The following is a 19,110-nucleotide window of genomic DNA, read 5'->3' as shown; positions in this document are numbered from 1 at the left end:
ACTTCTGCCACAAAGGAGATGCTAGGCATACCAGAGAGTAAACAAACACTGGCTCCATTTCCTGTCCTTTATGATATTTCTCCTTCAGCTATCCTGAACTGACATTTAAACATTGCATTGTTACTGAAATTTGAACATGTCTATCTCCAATTACGTTTTAAACTCCTGGAAATGAGGACCCATGTCACAGAGCTTTTTTGTTCCTCTAAGCGGTTGATTCCATTCTGAATGCTTATACATAGTTTTATTTTTTTTGTCCTAAAGATGCCTCTTTTGAACTCCACACTGAAGAGCTGGTGGCTAACAGGACTAGTAGTGGGCAGGACAGTCAGATGCCAGGATCTTCCTGCGTGTGGCATGTGTGGAATTCCTCCAACTGGCACATACCTCTACTCCTCACACCTACACGCCTCACATTCTGAAAACTCCAGTCATGGCTCCCATCTCAGCATGGAAGACACAGCCTTGACCCCTTCCCCACAGAACCCGACCCCATCTGTTCTGCTGATGGACACTCCACAGAACCCTAGAGGATCATCTCCTGCTTCTACTCCTCCACTGGTTTTTAATGAGTTCTTACGGAGTCTTCCACCAGATTGAAAACAGAGACAACCTCCTCTCCATCTCTTGGGGTCCCCACAGCACCCATCAGAGTCTATGATACTCCTGTTTAAATGGGTCCAGTTTAGTGGGCCCTGAGTGTCATTCTTCCCGCTGCTATAAGGAGACTTCAGACCAGCAAGATGCCTGCTGTAGTGACCTGCGGCTCAATATCAGCCAGCTGGACCTTCAGCATTAGGGCCTCCTTGTTCCTGTCAGATGCAGTACATGATCATAACTAGCATCTGTTTCCTGGTGGCAATTCCAAATTCACATTCAAACTCTGTCCCATCTCTGCTCTTGTGCCAAAGCTAACTGGGACACCAAGAATGGCCCCTGGTTCCAGTTCTACCATCAAACCTAAAACCACAACATTCTTGAAGCCTTCCCTGACTGTACTTCATCCCTGATCACCCAAATAGCTAATTCCACTTACATCATGCTCCCACTTTGGCTGCAGACTGATGCTTTCCATTTGAGCTAAGCCTGTCTCTTGAGATACACTGTCCATTCGTCAAGGGCAAAAGCCCCATCTCATACCAGACCTTTCTCACCCAACACTGCCAAGAACAATGGCACAAACTACAATGCTGAGACCTTAACAAACATTTGTGGATCCAAAACCCAACTGTAATTGAGCTCCAGAGTACAAAATAATGAGCAGAGAGAAGGCCCACAGGGCTTTCACATCAAATCATCCTTTTTAGTTACCATTATGAATCAATACTTTAAAAAAAAAAAAGTCAAAGCTCTCATTGCTCGAATAACAATAGGTCACAGACATACCACCCAACAACTGCAAGGGACTTGCCACCCAGAGTTTATTATTTTGCTACAAGCACAACTGTGCCCCAATTGCCTCTAATGGGAGTTCTCAGGCTACAACATTGGATTCATCAAATTTAGCATCTCCAGCATCTACATCTTTCCAGGCCCAAGCTGAAACCCCCCAAGCCCAGTCTTTCCACTGACAGATCTCGCAATCTTTAACAAATAAAAGGAATAATGAAGACATTTCTTTTTACCTAATTAGACTAATCGAGTTGCTTGCCTTTTTTTTTTTTTTTTCATATCCCAAGTCCTAGAGTAAAAGTAACTGAAGCATCTCAGTAGCTTGTAGAGCCTTGCTGGTCCTAAATACTCAAACAGTGTGCTCCTAGGTGACTCAGAATGACTGCTGAACTCAGGTCAAAACCCAGTTTTCCTATTTCCACCCCAACCCTAACCTCAGAGGCCTCTGGCTTTGGACAAACTGCAGGTCAGTTTGTCCCTCTTATCTCAAAATGCATGCAAACCAATTCACGCATTGTTATTGAACACAGGCCATGAAAGGGCAGACTCTGATGTGAAGATTGAACTGACATCCCAGGAGCACAGCCATAGCCTTAACCTTTATGCCCAACCGAATCTACATGAGAAAACAATGCCTAGCCCCCTAGACCCATGAGGTCCAAAAGCAACCACAGCAGAGATTCCAGATGCCTACTGGGCACAGGAAGTAGTAAGCAAAAAGCCCAGAAAGGGAATACAGTACAGATTTTCCAGAAGCCATCTTTGTCTGCTTTGTCTGAGACAAGCCGTTTCCCTTCTCTCAATTTGGTCACTTCATCAACAGGGGCCAGTTTTCAAAAGATATACCAGATCAATCCTTTTCTTCCTTCCATATTATTCACTATCGTATTTCTTTACACTTAACTAATCATCCCCTCCTCTTCTTTCCGTGGCCCCAAGTCTGGCTCTTTGAGTTTCTCCTGGTCCCATGTCTCCTACTGTAACTTTCACTCGCAGCAAGCACTTAGCAAAGGTCATGATTTCTTAGTGGGAGTAATGTAGACAGTTGTTGGGGTGCCATTAAATGGGGTTGAGGAGTTCTGAGCTTTAAGAAACCTTTAAAATTCCTGGGACACTTCTGCCTATAGAGTCACAGAATTTCAGAAGGGGCCCCTCCTCCACAATAATCCAAACTTTTTCTCTTTACTGTGGCTCAAGCTAAGGAGCAGAAAAAATTGTCCTATACCACGTGCTGACTGCAGGCCAATCCAGCCTGCTACCAGTCTTGCAGGAGCCAGTGCCCAGAACTTTCCCTTCTGAGTGCATTTCTCTGCTCAGCCTTCTTTTCCACAGCAGCTAGGCGCACTCAGTCACCAAGGAGTGAGAAGCACTTGGACTTAAGTAACAAAGAAGATTGCATGGTTAAGTGCCAAAATGAGTGTGGTGGACAAAAAATGCAATTGGAATTTTCAGAGAAAGTCAAGAGCTATGTGGGCTAGAGTGGCAAGCAGGCTCTAGTAGGTACTTAATAAATATTTTGATGATTGAATGAATAAGTGAATCACTGACTGATAGGATGTACAGGCAGTAAAGCATCATTAACTCTCAGGCTTTGAGGGAATAACTGAGAGTGGGTGACTGCCCCTGAAAGATAGCCAAAAATATAAAAAGTCATTGACATAAGTGCTTATTATTCACTTTGTCTAAGAGAGCCTCATTGTGTTGCTTCACTGTGCAGAACTTTCATGTATCTTAAACAACATTCACTTTTAATATTCTATCACTGCATAAATTCTGTGATTCATTCATTCTCAGAAATCATTCATAAGTAGGACTTTGTGGGGGCAACCTTGGCCCCATCCTTCAAGGATTCACAGCCTGAAGAGGTGAGTGACAACGAAGAGCAAAGCAGTATAAGCCAGATGCCCAGCAAGTGCTTTAGTCCTAAAATGCTCTGGAAACGGCGGTGAAGAGCTGAGAGCTGGTCAGGTGTCCTAAGAGGTAGACACTCTGGCTAAAAGGGACCAATTGGGACACTTTCAGAGAGAAGGCGGTGACACAGAAGGAGCAGAAGTGTTGAGGTGGACAAGTGTACAAGTGCTCAGGGCCAACAAGGAAGTCAGTCTAAAGGGAACAGGGGCCTATGTGTGCTGCATAAAACGAGGTTCACCGGTGAGTGCTGCAACATGCCTGGTACAGGCTGCTGGACGGGGTGAGCCAGGAATCATAGGAAAGAGAAAGAGGAGCAATGCAGAAGAGTCTATGAAGATCGTCCCTGATTCAAGAGAACTTTCTGGGTTTGCTGGGACAGATGCAATCTTGCTATCAGTTCTGTTCTTTAGAGAGGAAACAAATTCTGTCTTGACTGTCATTTCTCAGCCACTGTGACTCCCTGGTGGAAACCCCTCCCCCACACGCATACACACACACCATCCATTACCTGTCCTCTCTGTGGGTCTCCATGTCTTTTTTCTTTTTTCCTTCCCATCTTAACTTGAAGAGTTAAGAACGAGAAGGAATTCTTAGTGCATATATATCTTTGCATATATATCTGAGATCAAGAGTCTCAGATAGTATTGAATTTGGACTCAAGGATCCATTAGTGCATCCTTGAGTCCAAATTCAATACTATCTGAGACTCTTGATCTCAGATATATATGCAAAGTAGGTATCTAAGAATTCAGCCGATCTGAAATACATATACTATACACATTTTCTTTTTCCTTTGGTCAACTCAAGAGCACAAAACAACTATTCCCTGACTGTCTCAGAACACAAGGGGCCCCTACAGGCATTTCTAGGCATACCAAGAAGCTATTAATCTCCAAGCGACAGTGACAACAATCCCAGACACCAGTTTCCAGGAGGCAGCGTGGAAATCCTCTCAGAGTTCAATTATAGAAATTAGCTAGTATTATTTAATCCTCAGAACCCCTGTGAAGTAGGCAGGGTAAGCATCTTTTATCCTTATTTTACTGATTAGTTTACTGAGGCTCGAAGAGGTTAAATAACTTTGCAGGGACATTTAGCTGGGAAATAATAGGGACAAGATCCAAGGCAGATCTTGTCACTTCAGGTGTGATGCTCTTCACACTTTATCAGAGCCATCTGGTCCCATGTGGGCCACCAACTTGTGTCATTTCAGCAAGTCAGCACATCAATGGCCTCATCTTCTGCAAGGGGATAAAAGGCTTACCTAGCTTCCCATCTTAGAAAATCAAGGGGGCAAACGTGATATAAAGATACTTTTGAAAAGAAAAGTGCCATGGATATAAAAAAGTTTGTTTTGATGCAAAAAGGTATATTGGGTCAGAGAAACATTTTTCCAAAGTGGCAAAGTTCTGAAACTCTTATCGGCTCACCATTCATCCCTTCTCCCTTCCCAGCATTTGGAAAGGTAGAAGCCTCTACCTTTCCCTCTGGGGGTCAGCTCAGCTGGCCTTGCCTATAATTTATTTCTCATGGATCTGCTGATGACAACCCATCATCAGCTCCTGGGGAGGGGTAGCTGCTTCCTCCCAAGAGATTCTGTGGACTTCAGGGATGCTCACATTCTCCATCTGACCCTGGCATTATTTGCTCTGAACTGGACAGAAAGTCAACTGCAGGTTTCTACACCAAAGGCCATTTAAAAAAAAAAAAAAAAACTTTCCTCAATCTGGTACTAGCTTAAGGGGGTAAGAAAACCAACTCTGAAAGGGAAGTTGCTCTGACCCAATTCTGAAAATTCCGGATGTGAAATGTAAGGGCCACTAAGTTGGACTCAGTCATCTAAGGTCACCAGCTTCCCCCAAAACTTGGTATTGTCTCAACTCAGTGTGTCTAAAGGGGCATAAGAATCTAGTAGTAAAGCGAAGCGAAAATGGACATAAATACTTAGAGTCAAACAAGAATGTATGTTGGCATCCTTCCCCTGAATTCATGAAGCAGTACATTCTATGGGCATCTTGGTGTTTACTTTTCTGCACTTATCAAGCGTTTGCCTGCCCAAAAGTGTCTGCAGGTTCATGAAGAGTTTGTGAAACACCAGGGTTTCCTTTAGAAACAATTTTAAATGAAGTTCAAACCTATGGCTAGATCTGATGGCTGGCTCCTTATTTATGCACATGCATGCGTGAGCAGTTGTGTCTGACTCTTTGTGACCTCACGGACTGCAGCCCACCAGGCTCCTCTGTCCATGGAACTCACCAGACAAGAATACTGGAGTGGGTTGCCATTTCCTCCTCCAGGGTGACCCAGGGATCAAACCTAAATCTCCTGTGTCTCCTGCACTTCAGGGAGATATTTTACCCACTGAGCCAGCTCCTTATTTAATCCTGACCCAAAACATCCTGGGAAGCTCACCAGGTTTCACAGTATACCATAAGATCGTAGGACAGCAATGGAACTGGACGGTTTTGTACCCTTCTTCGCAGAACCCAAGGACCAAGCGCAACGATATGTGGCCAGGACTCTATGAGCTTCCTTTTCTCAGGGCAGTGCTACCCCTTCAGGACAAGAGCAGCCTCCTGTCTCTGCTCCCTACTCCCCCATCCCGAAGAGACAGATCCCACACAGTGGGGCCCTGAGCAAACTCAGTAACATTATCTCATTTTTTAAGGCACTGCAACTTCTGACAACGTTAATGTGTTAATAATAATTTATCCCATTCTCCTGGCAGGAACAAAACTGAAGCAACTTGAAATGCCATCAGCAAAAATTATTTATTTTCCATTCCTGAGCAGTGAAGAAAACAAGATCTCATTGGCCAGGTCCACTCTCAATAGCTATCTGGTTTCAATTAAAACTTCAAGTCTCCAAGGGAAAAACTGGCATTCTGAGTTGCTGAGGCCCAGCCAAGTTTCAGTGTCTCTACAAACTCCAGAAAGGATGTCCCATCCAACCAGCCAACCTCTCATCTTCCTCCTTTTGCATATCATATAGACACTTCAGAGCAGAGACTAAAGTACAACTAAAAATAATGACCAGGTTAAAAGAACTCTACGCTCCTAGAGGTACAATTTTTGTGCCAGTGAAGTATTGATTCTGCTCCTAATGGAACTGAAAGTCGAGATAACAGCAGAAATGGAATCAGGAATCCAGGGGAAAGTACCTACCTATTTATTTCTTCTTCAACAAACTCCTGCCTCCTACCACTGACCATTTTCAACTAAATGTTCTACAAAGATTCCAAGTACTGTTTTCTCTTTGCCCTCAGCCCTCATTTTTAGGTCAAGTGACTTAGAAAGTAGCCTACCATGAATAATGCCCACACAGGACCAGAAGTCCTTGTGGCACCCAAGGGGCTCCTTGGTTCACTCTGGGATACCCCTAGGCTTTCCCTGTGTGAAGCACAGAACAGGGCCTGCCAGGGATGCCTTCCTGTGCGATGTTCTGATGTTAACATGCAAGCGCTCAGATTACACCCCTTCACTTGCCCAGCCCATTTGTGAACATATAAGGCAGTTGATACTATCTCCCAAGCTATAACTGGCCCCTTCCAAACCATATCACTGCCTCTCAGTCAATCATCCTTGTATTCACTACAAGCCATTCCCCACCTCCAATTTGTTTATTTCACTGACACATCTATTTTCCCTGCTAACAGAAATAAGTCCGCTTTCCTCCTCTGGCTTCCAATAGCATTCACTCACCACCTCCTCCCCTCTGCCCCCGCTCAGATTACTATAGTGGCTAGCAGTTCCCAGAGCCCAGCTCTAACACCAATTCAACTTCCCAAGACTAAGACTTTTATTTTCTTAATGGGGGAGGGGAGATGGTGTGCAAAGCAGCACTTTCTGCATACCTGGTCTCCTGTCTTCTCAGGCTACATTCCCTGAAGTTGGCAAATCTCTGTGTTTAGCCACACTCTTCTGATCTGCCCTAAAGCCCTTCTTTGGTAGCAGGCAAAGTAATTAAGTACAGAGGACAATACTGCATCTTCAACTTCACTGGGACTTCCAAGTGAGAGCAAAAGAGATAATGTCTCACTTCAGGAGTCTTGGAATGGTAGAAGTCACAAAAAGCAGGAGAAAGGAGAAGGAGTGACCAAGGATTGTAAACTGGCTACATTTTAAAGTTCTACAAACTTTCTCCTCCCTCACACGCCCCTGGACAGTTGGCTCCACCTCCCCATCCCAGCCAGACAACATCCAACTGGGGTGTGTGAGGGTAACTCTCTCCGAGCCTGCTAGTCTGGCCCTAGTGTTGCAGATGTGGCCACATAGAACAACACCCTTCCTCTCCTCTCCTCTCCTCTCCTCTTCTCTCCTCTCCTCTCCTCTCCTCTCCATGTTCTTTCTGAGCCCACTCCTGCCCTTCCAAAACACATGAGCATGCATGTGCACACCTACACACACGTTTTGAGGATAAAGACGGGCTGGGAAGGGCAACCTGACCTACCTGTGTAAACTACAGGATAGTACGAGATGGGGCAAGACTGCTGGGCAGTTTTGGCAATAATAACTTTATAAAGTTAGATTTTGCACAAAACTACAGGAAAGGAAACATAGGATGAAGAGTAAAAGAATGAAAAGGAACAGAATTTTAAAAAATAATGTAAGAGGAAAACAAGTAATATTAGTATTTCCATAAAGACCATGCATGCATGGACTCCAACTAACTTTTAAAAAAGGTGTGGATAGTGGTGGAGGGGATGCGGAGGCTTGAAAGAAAAAGTAGCTGTGGTAGAATTCCAAAATAAACTGCCCTTTCAGAGGAGAGCTTCTGCGGGGATAAAGAGACACACAAATTGGCCTTTTAGCATTAGATGTCAACCATGAGATTATCAGGACAGTTTATTTGAAGCGGAAATGAATCGGAAATCCTTCCCTCAACAGTCCTCTTAGACCAATATATACACCTTCAGAACCCACATAGGCACACATAAAGAATAAATACAGCACCAAGGGGCAATAAGAACCCCCTCCCCACACCAGCAGTACCTCTAGCCTCATCTCATACTTCCAATTGCACAACTTTCCGATCTCCAAAGAAAATATTTCCAGTTGGATCCTATTTCAGAATTGTAACTGGTGTGGGTTGTGGGAGGAGGGGTGTGTGCAGCCTGTCGGGGATGGGGACTGGAAGACAGCATTTCGGTAGTTACTTATTTTTGTAGAGCCAGCATGCTCTACCGATCAGAAATTGCTATTACCCAACAAAGCTTCTATCACAAACAGACACCAAAAACAGCATCAGCGTTATCACCATCTTGCTAAAGATCTGCCCGGTCCAGTTTACCTGACTTTGTCTCTGTGGAACTTCTTGGACAGTATTGTAGTCAAAGGGATATGGTTTGAAAGACAAAAACAATAAATCGATACTGAAGGGCTCCCTTTCAGGAGTTATTTCCCACTGGAAACCACCGAACGGGAAAGCCTGTCGTTAATTCCCAAGCCCACGGCTCCTCTAGAAACACACACAATGCGTGCTTTCAAAAAGGGCATTCGTCTGCTTTTAAGGGAATTCCTATCTTTTCAGAGTCCCAAAACCGGAGAGCACGAGAGAGACTCAGATCCATTGATTAAGATTTTAAGAAAAAGACTAACACAGAGCCACGACACAAGCACACACCAACCTTCGCCGGCTGGACCACTTCTTCCCTGTTCTTCTTTCTATTAACCACACGTTAGATTCTGATACATCCGCCCCCCCCAACCTACCCACCCACCCCCAAAATCCAACTAGATACAATGTAGCTCTCTAGCTCCACTTAACCTGCAAGTTACAAAGAGAGAGGAAAAAAAATATCCTGCCGCCTTCCCACTCCGTTCCCTACCCCCTCCCCCTCTTGAGTCCACTCCACCAACGCCAAACCCGCGAGCCCCAGCAGTCGGCGGCCGGACGGAGGGAGGGAGGGAGGGTGCAAAAGGCGGGGGGAGGGGGAAGGCCGGGGCGGAGTGGGGGGGGGGGATCAGATTAGGCCAAACTCAATAAGGTCCCAGACCTTCAGCCCGACGCTGCCACCCTCGCCGCCACCACCGAGTCACTTCAAATGAGCCAGCATCTTTGCCCACGGCCGGCTGGCCGGAATCGCGCCCATCCTCCGCAGCCTCGCCGGGACCGGCATCCCGCCCCTTCGGCCCGGTCTCCCAGTTCCCGCCGGTGCAAAGTCAAAGCCCCGGCGAGGCAGCGTTAACTTTTGCACGCAGAGAACACACACCGCCCCTGGCCCCGGGCGTGCGGGGGCCCGCGGCGCGGCGGGAGGCTGGGCGCCGAGCTCCCGGGCCAAGGTCGCTGCGCGTGCTCACCCACGGCTCCGGCTCCGCTGGCCCCGGCGCTCGCTCAGATCCCGGCTCCCGTCGCTCGCCCGAGCCCCCGAAGGTGCTGCTGCGGCAACTCCATGGCGATGAGCATCTGTCACACGGCGAGCCGCGGGCGGGCCGCCCTCGCTCGGGGGGCGCCGGGGCCCCCGGGCGCGCGGAGGCGGAGGCGAGCGGCGGGCGCCCCGGCCGGCCCCGCGCTTCCCGCCCGGCGCGGCCGCCTCCGCCGCGCCACCGATTTACAGAGAGAGATATCAAGGGGGAAAATGGCGTCTCCGGAGCCCGAGGAGTCCTGGAGTAATCACATTCACACACACACACACACACACACACGCCCGCACGCACACACTCGCACACCGCGCGCCGCGGGCCCGGCTAATTTTAGCAGGAACCCCCCTCCCAAATTATATATATATATATATATCCCAGTCTATCCAATCAATGCTATTTTTTTTTTTTTCCTTTTCTTCAAAGGATGGATTGGAGCCTTAAAAAAAAAAAAATGTTGCCGGGTTCGGGCTCGCAGGAGGCAGCGCGCGAAGGGCGAGGGCGCTTTTGCTGAGCTGTGCAGTTCGGTCCGCGGCGCCGGGCGGCCCAGCCCGCCCGCTCGTCTGCCCGCGGTCGCTAGTGCTGCCGCCGCCGCCGCCGCCGCCGCTCCATGGCCGCGCCCGCCCCGCGCCCCGCCGCGTCCCCTCGCCACCCGCCCGCGTCCCCGGCGAGCGCTGGAGTGGGGTCGGGCCCGAGTGGCTGCCTCCCGCGCCCTCTCTCGAGTCCCGGAGTCCTAGTGAAAGGAAGGGGGAGGGCGCGGGCGGGGGAGGGGGAGGATCGCAGCGGCCTCGCGGCAGAGCCCAGCGGGGACCGCCACCCCGCGATCTGCCTCGGCAGGGGTGCGGGCACCCTACACCACCGCTCGCCCAGCCGACCGGGGGGCCGCTTCCCCGACTTGAGACCGGGGGAGGCACAGCCAGGAACCTGCGAGCGACCTCTCTCCCTTCACCCTCCCTCAGTGAATTTCTGTGGATTTCGATCCATGGGAGGGAGTGGGGCTCGGGCCGGGGGTGAAGGAAAACAGTTCGTGGAGGCGGATCGGAGACCCCTCGCCGCCCTCGCGCCCCTCCCGCTCCCCGGCGCCCTCGCGGCCCAGTGGCTCTGCGCGCCCGAGTCCGCGGCGCGGAGACTGGGCGGCCGCGGGGACTGCCGCGGGCTCGGCTCCGGGGCTCAACACTGCCACTGTCTGACACAACAGCAGCAGTGTCGCGGGAGCTGCGCGGCCGAGGCGCGAGATGTGATAGGCTCTGCAAACTGGGTGCATTTTTTTTTAACCTGGTAATTACATTTCAGGGGGTTATTATTATTATTTTTTTGTCAAGCGACATGTATGCATTCAGATGCATATGTGCATTTTCTCGTATTCACAGACACTGGACCGCTGATGAGGGAAAGACAACGAGAGAGACGACGCTGGCTTGCGGTTCTCTATTCAGGGTGGTGAAAAGAAGAAGGAATGTCTTCAGTTCATACAAAATGTGGTATTTTAATCTCCTTGACTATTTGTATGCGGGGCTGCAAAAGTGGACCTATTCAGGCCACTCAGTGGCAACCCCAGGCAACTGAGGAATGTAACTCCCTCAGGGGCGTGTCTGCGTTATGGGACAATATAGAACAGATAGGGATTCAGAAAGGTTTTGCCAGTGGTTTGAACTCAAAGACGCCGGGCAGAGTTTACTCAAAGCTGGCATTCTGAGAGGACTCCTGCCTACCACGTTTTATACTGAGAGTTTTGGGACTGTGGATTGAGGAATGATTTGGTAGTGGTTGGGAATGACCCCCCCAGTGTGATGTCAATCACATGTCAATGTGATGGGACCAGTTATATCAGCCACTGCCGACCTGGGTCGGCTGCTGGTGTGAATTCTGTCACAGAGCCTCCTCACTCTCATCACTCTTTTTTACAGAGCGGATGCAGTGAAGTACAGCAACGGAGACTATTCTGGGAGGACCCAGCAACTCCCATCCTGGCCCATTTCGCTGGATCCGTTTCGATCCTCAGTAGATCACTGCCCTCTGACCCAAGTGTTCTTACCAAAGTGCTTTTTTTTTTCAGAGAAACGTTCTGACTGGCCAGAAAACGTTTCCTGTTACTCATCACAGCGAAAACTCTCTTAGAGCAATGTTTCAGTAGGTCTTCTGTTACCCATATACCGGAGTATTGTTATTAGTGGGAAGGTAATGCTTAATTAGGAAAAAAGAAAATCAGCAGGGCATATGAACTGTTGATAGAAATAAAGATAAAGGCATAAAATATGATGTCAAAACAATGGTTCTGTGTGATCAGATGACTTTTGTCTGATTCCTTCTGTACCTAGATTTCTGAAATCCTGTCCCAGAGACCCTGAAGGACTAAGATAGCATATGGGTTCCCCCCTCCACACACTCTCCAAATGGAGAAACTGAGCTCCAGAAATCAGAAGGGTTTGCCTATGAGTATACAGCTGGCTGGTGTCATCTGAGCCAGAACTAAAGTTTGTTGCTCAAGTCCTTCCCTTCTGTAACCTTAGCATGTTAGTAGAGTCTTCCATCCCGTGTTGTTGTGTTTCTTTGAATAGCAGCTCAGAGAAGCACATTACATATTAAAAATTCAGTATAATAGATGATAAATAAGTCTACAGAATTATAGTGTAATAAAAGTTTACCCAAGAGATCACCTATTCAAACCTCATCATCTTAACATTGAGGAGACAGAGATGCAGTGGACTGCCCCCAGTCATTAAATTAAGACAGAGCCATAAATAGACTCTGTGTCCTTTGACTTTTTATTCAATGTCCCTTCCTTAAATGTAGCCCATTTTTTGATCAAGAAGTGAGAAGTAACAAGAAGAGAAGAAAAGGGGGGTCTTCTCACTTTATTTTATATAGCTATATATATATAAAGTGCACATACATTTGCACAAATGTATCTACATGCACTAATATGCATTACATATTATATATTTTTACATATTTGACATTTTTAGTATATAATCATGTATATTAATAATATAAAATATAACTTTGTATACACTAATAAGATATTCCTGAAACAAAGTAAAGCCCCACCCTTGAACAATATGCTTGTTGATGGAGTGGGAACTGTATTCAAATTCTAGATAAATAGGAATTCTTATCTACTTTCCCTAATAGGACACTTTCTGGTTATCTAAGAACCAGATCCTAAAACACTGAAAGTCTGAAGCTGGCAAAGAATTTCATCTGAAAATTAGTTCCATGCAATTTTAAGTTACCTATTCTGAGGGCCCCAGGATCCTTGAGAAAATGAAAAGACAATCTGAGCAGCTGATGGGAATGCATGCAACATACATGTCTTAGTCCTACATAGCCTCCAAAGTTGGCATCTTGCAGTCACTTAGCAAATAATTATGTAGCATGAACTATATTAGACAAAATAGTAGCAACAAGAGATTCAAATTCAACATTCACAACCAAGAGAGATTAACATGCAAGCTTCTAACTACATCTAATGTATGTAAATATCAGAAAGGGATGTTTAAAAAGTACACAGAGCACAGATGCAGAAATGGTAGAGGGTGAATTCAGAAATCGTATCTTCTTGACAGTTGCTGCATGTTTAGTGTGAGTTGGGTTGGCCGAAAAGTTCCTTTGGTTTTAAATAACAATAAAGACATTTTTAAGGGGTTAGGGAGTATGTGGCTTCCCTGGTGGCTCATATAGCAAAGAATCTGCCTGCAATGCAAGAGACCCAGGCTCAGTCTCTGGGTTGGGAAAATCCCTTGGAGAAGGGAATGGCAACACACACCACTGTTCTTGCCTGGATAATCCCATAGACAGAGGAGCCTGGTGTGTTGCAGTCCATGGGGTCACAAAGAGTCAGACATGACTGAGAAACTTCCATTTTACTTTCACTTAAAGACATTTTTTTGCAAAGAATTTTATTGAACAATGTTTACCATTTTGTCCCACTATCTTCTGCCATTTTTCAGACAACCTCATAATTCTATCTTCCCAAAACTTTAACTTTTTAAGCAAAGAACTGTTCTAAGTACCCTTTATAGTTTTCCAGGGAATTGAAATCTTTTCCATTAAAAGAATTCTATAAAGACTGAAATAAGTGGAAATCCAAAGGTGCAATGTCTGATGAATACCACAGATGAATCAAAACTTCCCAGCCAACCAGTAACATTTTTTGTGTGATCATCAAAGAAACATGTGATTTTGTATTATCATGATGCAAGATTATGCATTTTCTGTTGACTGATTCCAGATGCTTTTCATTGAGTGCTGCTTTCAGTTGGTGGAATTTGGAGCACTACTTGTTGGAATTCATCATTTGGTTTTCCAGAAGGAGCTTATGATAGAAGACTCCCTTCCAAACCCATTATATACACAACATCACCTTTTTTGGATGAAGACTGGTTTTTGTTGTGGTTGGTGGTGGTTCATTTGCCGGCCCCACAGGCTCTTCCATTCCACCTTATTGTACAGTATCCACTTTGTGTTGCCTGTCACAATTTGTTTCAAAACTGGAACATTTTCCTTATATTTAAGTGAAGAGTGGCATGTGGAAATATGATCAAGTAAGTGTCTTTTTTTTTTTTTTTTCTGCTTAACTTGTATGGAACCCAAACATCAAACCATTTGACATAAACAAGTTGATGTGAATGATTTTTAACACTTGATTTGGATAGTTTGAGTATGTCAGCTATCTCCCATGAGGTATAACATTGTTTGTTCTCAATGTCTCTATTTGATCCCTATCAACATCAACTGGTTTACCCAACCATGGAGCATTGCCAAGTGAGAAACCTCCAGCCCCAAACTTTACAAATCACTTTTGACGTGTTTGCTCAGTCACATTAACTTCCCCATACACTGCACAAATCTTTTTTTTTTTTTTTGCATTTCAGTTGTGTTTTTACCTTTCTTGAAGTAATACAGCATAGCATGCCAAAAATGTTACTCTTTACTCTATTTTCAATATTAAAACAGAGCTGCCAGACGTTTACCAATTTCGATGTTTGTTTGTTGTTGTTTTTAATGCAGGCTACTATGACAGAATAGGACAGAAATGGTAAGGACTTAACAGAAGCAGAAGAGATTGGGAAGAGGTGGCAAGAATACCGGGAAGAACTGTACAGAAAGGCTTAAAGATGCAGATAACCATGATGGTGTAGTCCTACACCCAGACCTGGACATCCTGAAGTGTGAAGTCAAATGGGCCTTAGGAAGCATTACTATGAACAAAGCTAGTGGAGGTGATGGAATTAGAGCTGAGGTATTTCTAATCCTAAAAGATGGCACTGTTAAACTGCTGTAATCAATATTCCAGCAAATTTTGAAAACACATCTGTGGCCACAGGATTGGAAAAGGTCAATTTTCATTCCAATCCCAAAGAAGGACAAAGACAAAGAATGTTCAAACTACCGTACAGTTGCACTCATTTCACATGCTAGCAAGGTAATGCTCAAAATCCTTCAAGCTAAGCTTCAGCAGAACATGAACCAAGAAATTCCAGATGTACAAGCTGGGTTTCAAAAAGGCAGAGGAACCAGAGATCAAATTGTCAACATTCTTTGGATCATGGAGAAAGGAAGGAGTTCTAAAAAACATCTCAAAAAAAAAAAAAGTAAATAAATAAATAAATAAAATAAAAAACATCTCATTCTCCGTTGACTACTCTAAGCCTTTGACTGTGTGGATCACAACAAACTGTGGAAAATTCTTAAAGAGATGGGAATACCAGACCACCTTACCTGTCTCCTGAGAAGCGTGTATGCAGGTGAAGAAGCAACAATTAGAACCTTACACGAAACAACAGACTGTTTCAAAATTGGGAAAGGAGTACAACAAGACTGTATATTGTCACTCCAGTTATTTAACTTCTATAAAGGGTACATCACACAAAATTCCAGGCTGGAATCAAGATTTCCAGGAGAAATATCAACAACCTCAGATATGCAGGTGATACCACTCTAATGGCAGAGGAACTAAAGAGCCTCTTGGTGAGGGTGAAAGAGGAGAGTGAAAAAGCTAGCTTAAAATTCAGCAGTAAAAAAAACTAAGATCATGGTATCCTGTCCCATCGCTTCATGGCTAATAGAAGGGAAAAAAGTGGAAGCAGTAACAGATTTTATTTGGGGCTCGAAAATCACTGCGGATGGTGACTGCAGCCATCAAATTAAAAGACACTTACTTATTAGAAGGAAAGCTATGATAAACCTAGACAATGTATTAAAAAGCAGAGATATCAAAGCTATGGTTTTTCCAGTAGTCATGTGTGGATGTGAGAGTTGGACCATGGAGAAAGCCGAGCTCCAAAGAATTGATGCTTTCAAGTTGTCGTGCTGGAGAAGACTCTGGAGATTCCTTTGGATTACAAAGAGATCAAATCAGTCAATCCTAAAGGAAATCAACCCCGAATGTTCTCTGGAGGGGCTGTTGCTGAAGCTGAAACTCCAGTACTTTGTCTACCTGATGCGAAGAGCAAATTCATTGGAAAAGACTTTGATGCTGGGAAAGATTGAAGACAAAAAGAGAAGGGGGCAGCAGAGCATGAGATGGTTAGATAGCATCACCAACTCAATGGATTTGAATTTGAGCAAACTCTGGGAAACAGTGGAGCTGTGCTGTAGTCCATTGGGTCTCAAAGAGTCTGACATGACTTAGCGACTGAACAGCTAAGAGAATTGTCACAATACAATCTAACAAAATTGTTTTGAATAAAGTTAAGACAAATAAGTGTCACTAGACTCACCTTATGGAAAAACACTAATAAACTTTTGGGCCAATCCAATATCTATTTAATCCAATATCTATTCCTTTTACACATATACCTTTGTCCCCTATGTCCTGTTTTTCCAACCAAAGAAAAAGTTTTGAGGACAGTGCTGTTCCTTGCACAGACAATGTCAATAAATCTAGGCAAGAGTAAATGTTCCCCTGATATCACCAAATAATTGACTTGCTGCTCCTAGACTATTGATCTATGCTTTAGTCATCCCTATAGGCAATGCCAAAGAATGCTCAAACTACCGCACAATTGCACTCATCTCACATGCTAGTAAAGTAATGCTCAAAATTCTCCAAGCCAGGCTTCAGCCGTACGTGAACCGTGAACTTCCAGATGTTCAAGCTGGTTTTAGAAAAGGCAGAGGAACCAGAGATCAAATTGCCAACATCCACTGGATCATTGAAAAAGCAAGAGAGTTCCAGAAAAAACATCTATTTCTGCTTTATTGACTATGCCAAAGACTTTGACTGTATAGATCACAATAAGCTGTGGAAAATTCTGAAAGAGATGGGAACACCAGACTACCTAACCTGCCTCTTGAGAAACCTATATGCAGGTCAGGAAGCAACAGTTAGAAATGGACATGGAACAACAGACTGGTTCCAAATAGGAAAAGGAATACGCCAAGGCTATATATTGTCACGCTGCTTATTTAACTTATATGCAGAGTACATCATGAGAAACGCTGGGCTGGAAGAAACACAAGCTGGAATCAAGATTGCCAGGAGAAATATCAATCACCTCAGATATGCAGATGACACCACCCTTATGCCAGAAAGTGAAGAGGAACTCAAAAGCGTCTTGATGAAAGTGAAAGAGGACAGTGAAAAAGTTGGCTTAGAGTTCAACATTCAGAAAACGAAGATCATGGCATCTGGTCCCATCACTTCATGAGAAATAGATGGGGAAACAGTGGAAACAGTGTCAGACTTTATTTTTTTGAGCTCCAAAATCACTGCAGATGGTGATTGCAGCCATGAAATTCAGAGACGCTTACTCCTTGGAAGAAAAGTTATGACCAACCTAGATAGCATATTCAAAAGCAGAGACATTACTTTGCCAACTATGGTCCATGTAGTCAAGGCTATGGTTTTTCCAGTGGTCATGTATGGATGTGAGAGTTGGACTGTGAAGAAAGCTGAGCGCCGAACAATTGGTGCTTTTGAACTGTGGGGCTGGAGAAGACTCTTGAGAGTCCCTTGGTCTGCAAGGAGATCCAACCAGTCCATCCTAAAGGAGACAAGTCCTGGGTGTTCATTGGAAGGACTTATGCTGAGGCTGAAACTCCAATACTTTGGCCACCTCATGCGGAGAGTTGACTCATTGGAAAAGACTGATGCTGGGAGGGATTGGGGGCAGGAGGAGAAGGGGATGACAGAGGATGAGATGGCTGGATGGCATCACTGACTCAATGCACATGAGTTTGGGGTGAACTCCGGGAGTTGGTGATGGACAGGGAGGCCTGGCGTGCTGCAGTTCATGGGGTCGCAAAGAGTTGGACACGACTGAGCGACTGAACTGAACTGAACTGACTGATGCCTAACTGGTAAAATGACTATAATAATACTGCTCCCACCTGAGGCTACGCACCAGAGATACTGTATGCAGCTGCAAGTCAATCATGTCTCTATGTAGCTTGAGAGCCAGATAAAATACATATATACAAGCAAGGTGCAATTCAAAATACAAAGGTAGGTCATGTCATTTTCTCATCTTTGAAACTAAAGGTAGACAGAAATGAGTCAAAGGCATCCATTCTTCCTTCATAGGAAGTTGAGATCAAATAGTATAATCAAACCCTCAGAGCCAGTCATCTTCCCTTTTTGGTTCAAATACTGTATTGATTCTCATTTTTTTAAGAAAATGAACTGTTGTTTTTATCTGATATAGCGCTTCTCAATACTTACTGTGAATCAGAATTACCTGAGGGAATTACTGATGCTTGAGACCCATACTGATTTAATTGGTCTTAATAATAAATGCCCTGTGTGCTTCTAATATGCAACCAGCATTGATAATCACTGATCCAATAGAAAGGGCATTAGAAAGCTCCTATCCTCTTAGGTTTTGTTTTGTTTTGTTGTTGTTCAGCTGCTAAGTCATATCTGACTCTTTGTGACTCCACAGACTGCAGCATGCCAGGCTTCCATGACCTTCATTATCTCCCGGGGTTTGCTGAAATTCATGTCCATTGAGTCATTGATGCCATATAACCATCTCATCTGCTGCCTCCTTCTTCTTTTGTCTTCAATCTTTCCCAATGTCAGGGTCTTTTCCAATCAGTCGGCTCTTTCCATTAGGTGGCCAAAGTATTGGAACTTCAGTTTCAGCAACAACCCCTCCAGTGAGTATTCAAGATTGATTTCCTCTAGGAATGACTGGTTGGATCTCCTTGCAGCCCCAAGGACTCTCAAGAGTCTTCTCTAGCACCACAGTTTGAAAGCATAAGTTCTGTGTTCAGCTGCTTTTATAGTCCAACTCTCATATCCATACAAGACTACTGGAAAAACCATAGATTTGACTATACAGACCTCTTATGTTAGGTAGCATTAAAGAAGTTGTACCTAACCAACAGAGGTGATAGCCTCAGTAAATTGTAGTAATTTTTGGAGTTTGGGGGCAATTCTGGAAATGTAAAAACTGGGACTTTGTTCCAATGACGTTATGAAAAGACCACCAACTAGATTGTT

General features: G+C 44.9%; 1 protein-coding gene across 4 annotated transcripts in view; it reads right to left on the bottom strand.

Annotated features, from left to right (window-relative positions):
• The window catches only part of SETBP1 (SET binding protein 1), a 408,527-nt gene extending 398,817 nt beyond the window's left edge, over window positions 1-9,710 (bottom strand). For 2 of the 4 annotated variants that reach the window (XM_060405485.1, XM_060405486.1), the window contains exon 1: window positions 9,603-9,710. The gene's annotated coding sequence lies outside the window, so the exon portion shown is untranslated. Of the gene's footprint in view, window positions 1-8,929; window positions 8,972-9,602 lie in introns of those variants that run through there. The other 2 variants (XM_060405484.1, XM_060405487.1) reach the window with 1 other exon arrangement.
• Window positions 9,711-19,110: the final 9,400 nt, after the last annotated feature.

The sequence above is a fragment of the Ovis aries genome, chromosome 23 (genome assembly GCF_016772045.2).
Source record: "Ovis aries strain OAR_USU_Benz2616 breed Rambouillet chromosome 23, ARS-UI_Ramb_v3.0, whole genome shotgun sequence".
Classification (NCBI taxonomy): domain Eukaryota; kingdom Metazoa; phylum Chordata; class Mammalia; order Artiodactyla; family Bovidae; genus Ovis; species Ovis aries.
Note: the sequence above shows the minus strand (reverse complement) of the source record. Positions and strands in the feature narration are given on the sequence as shown.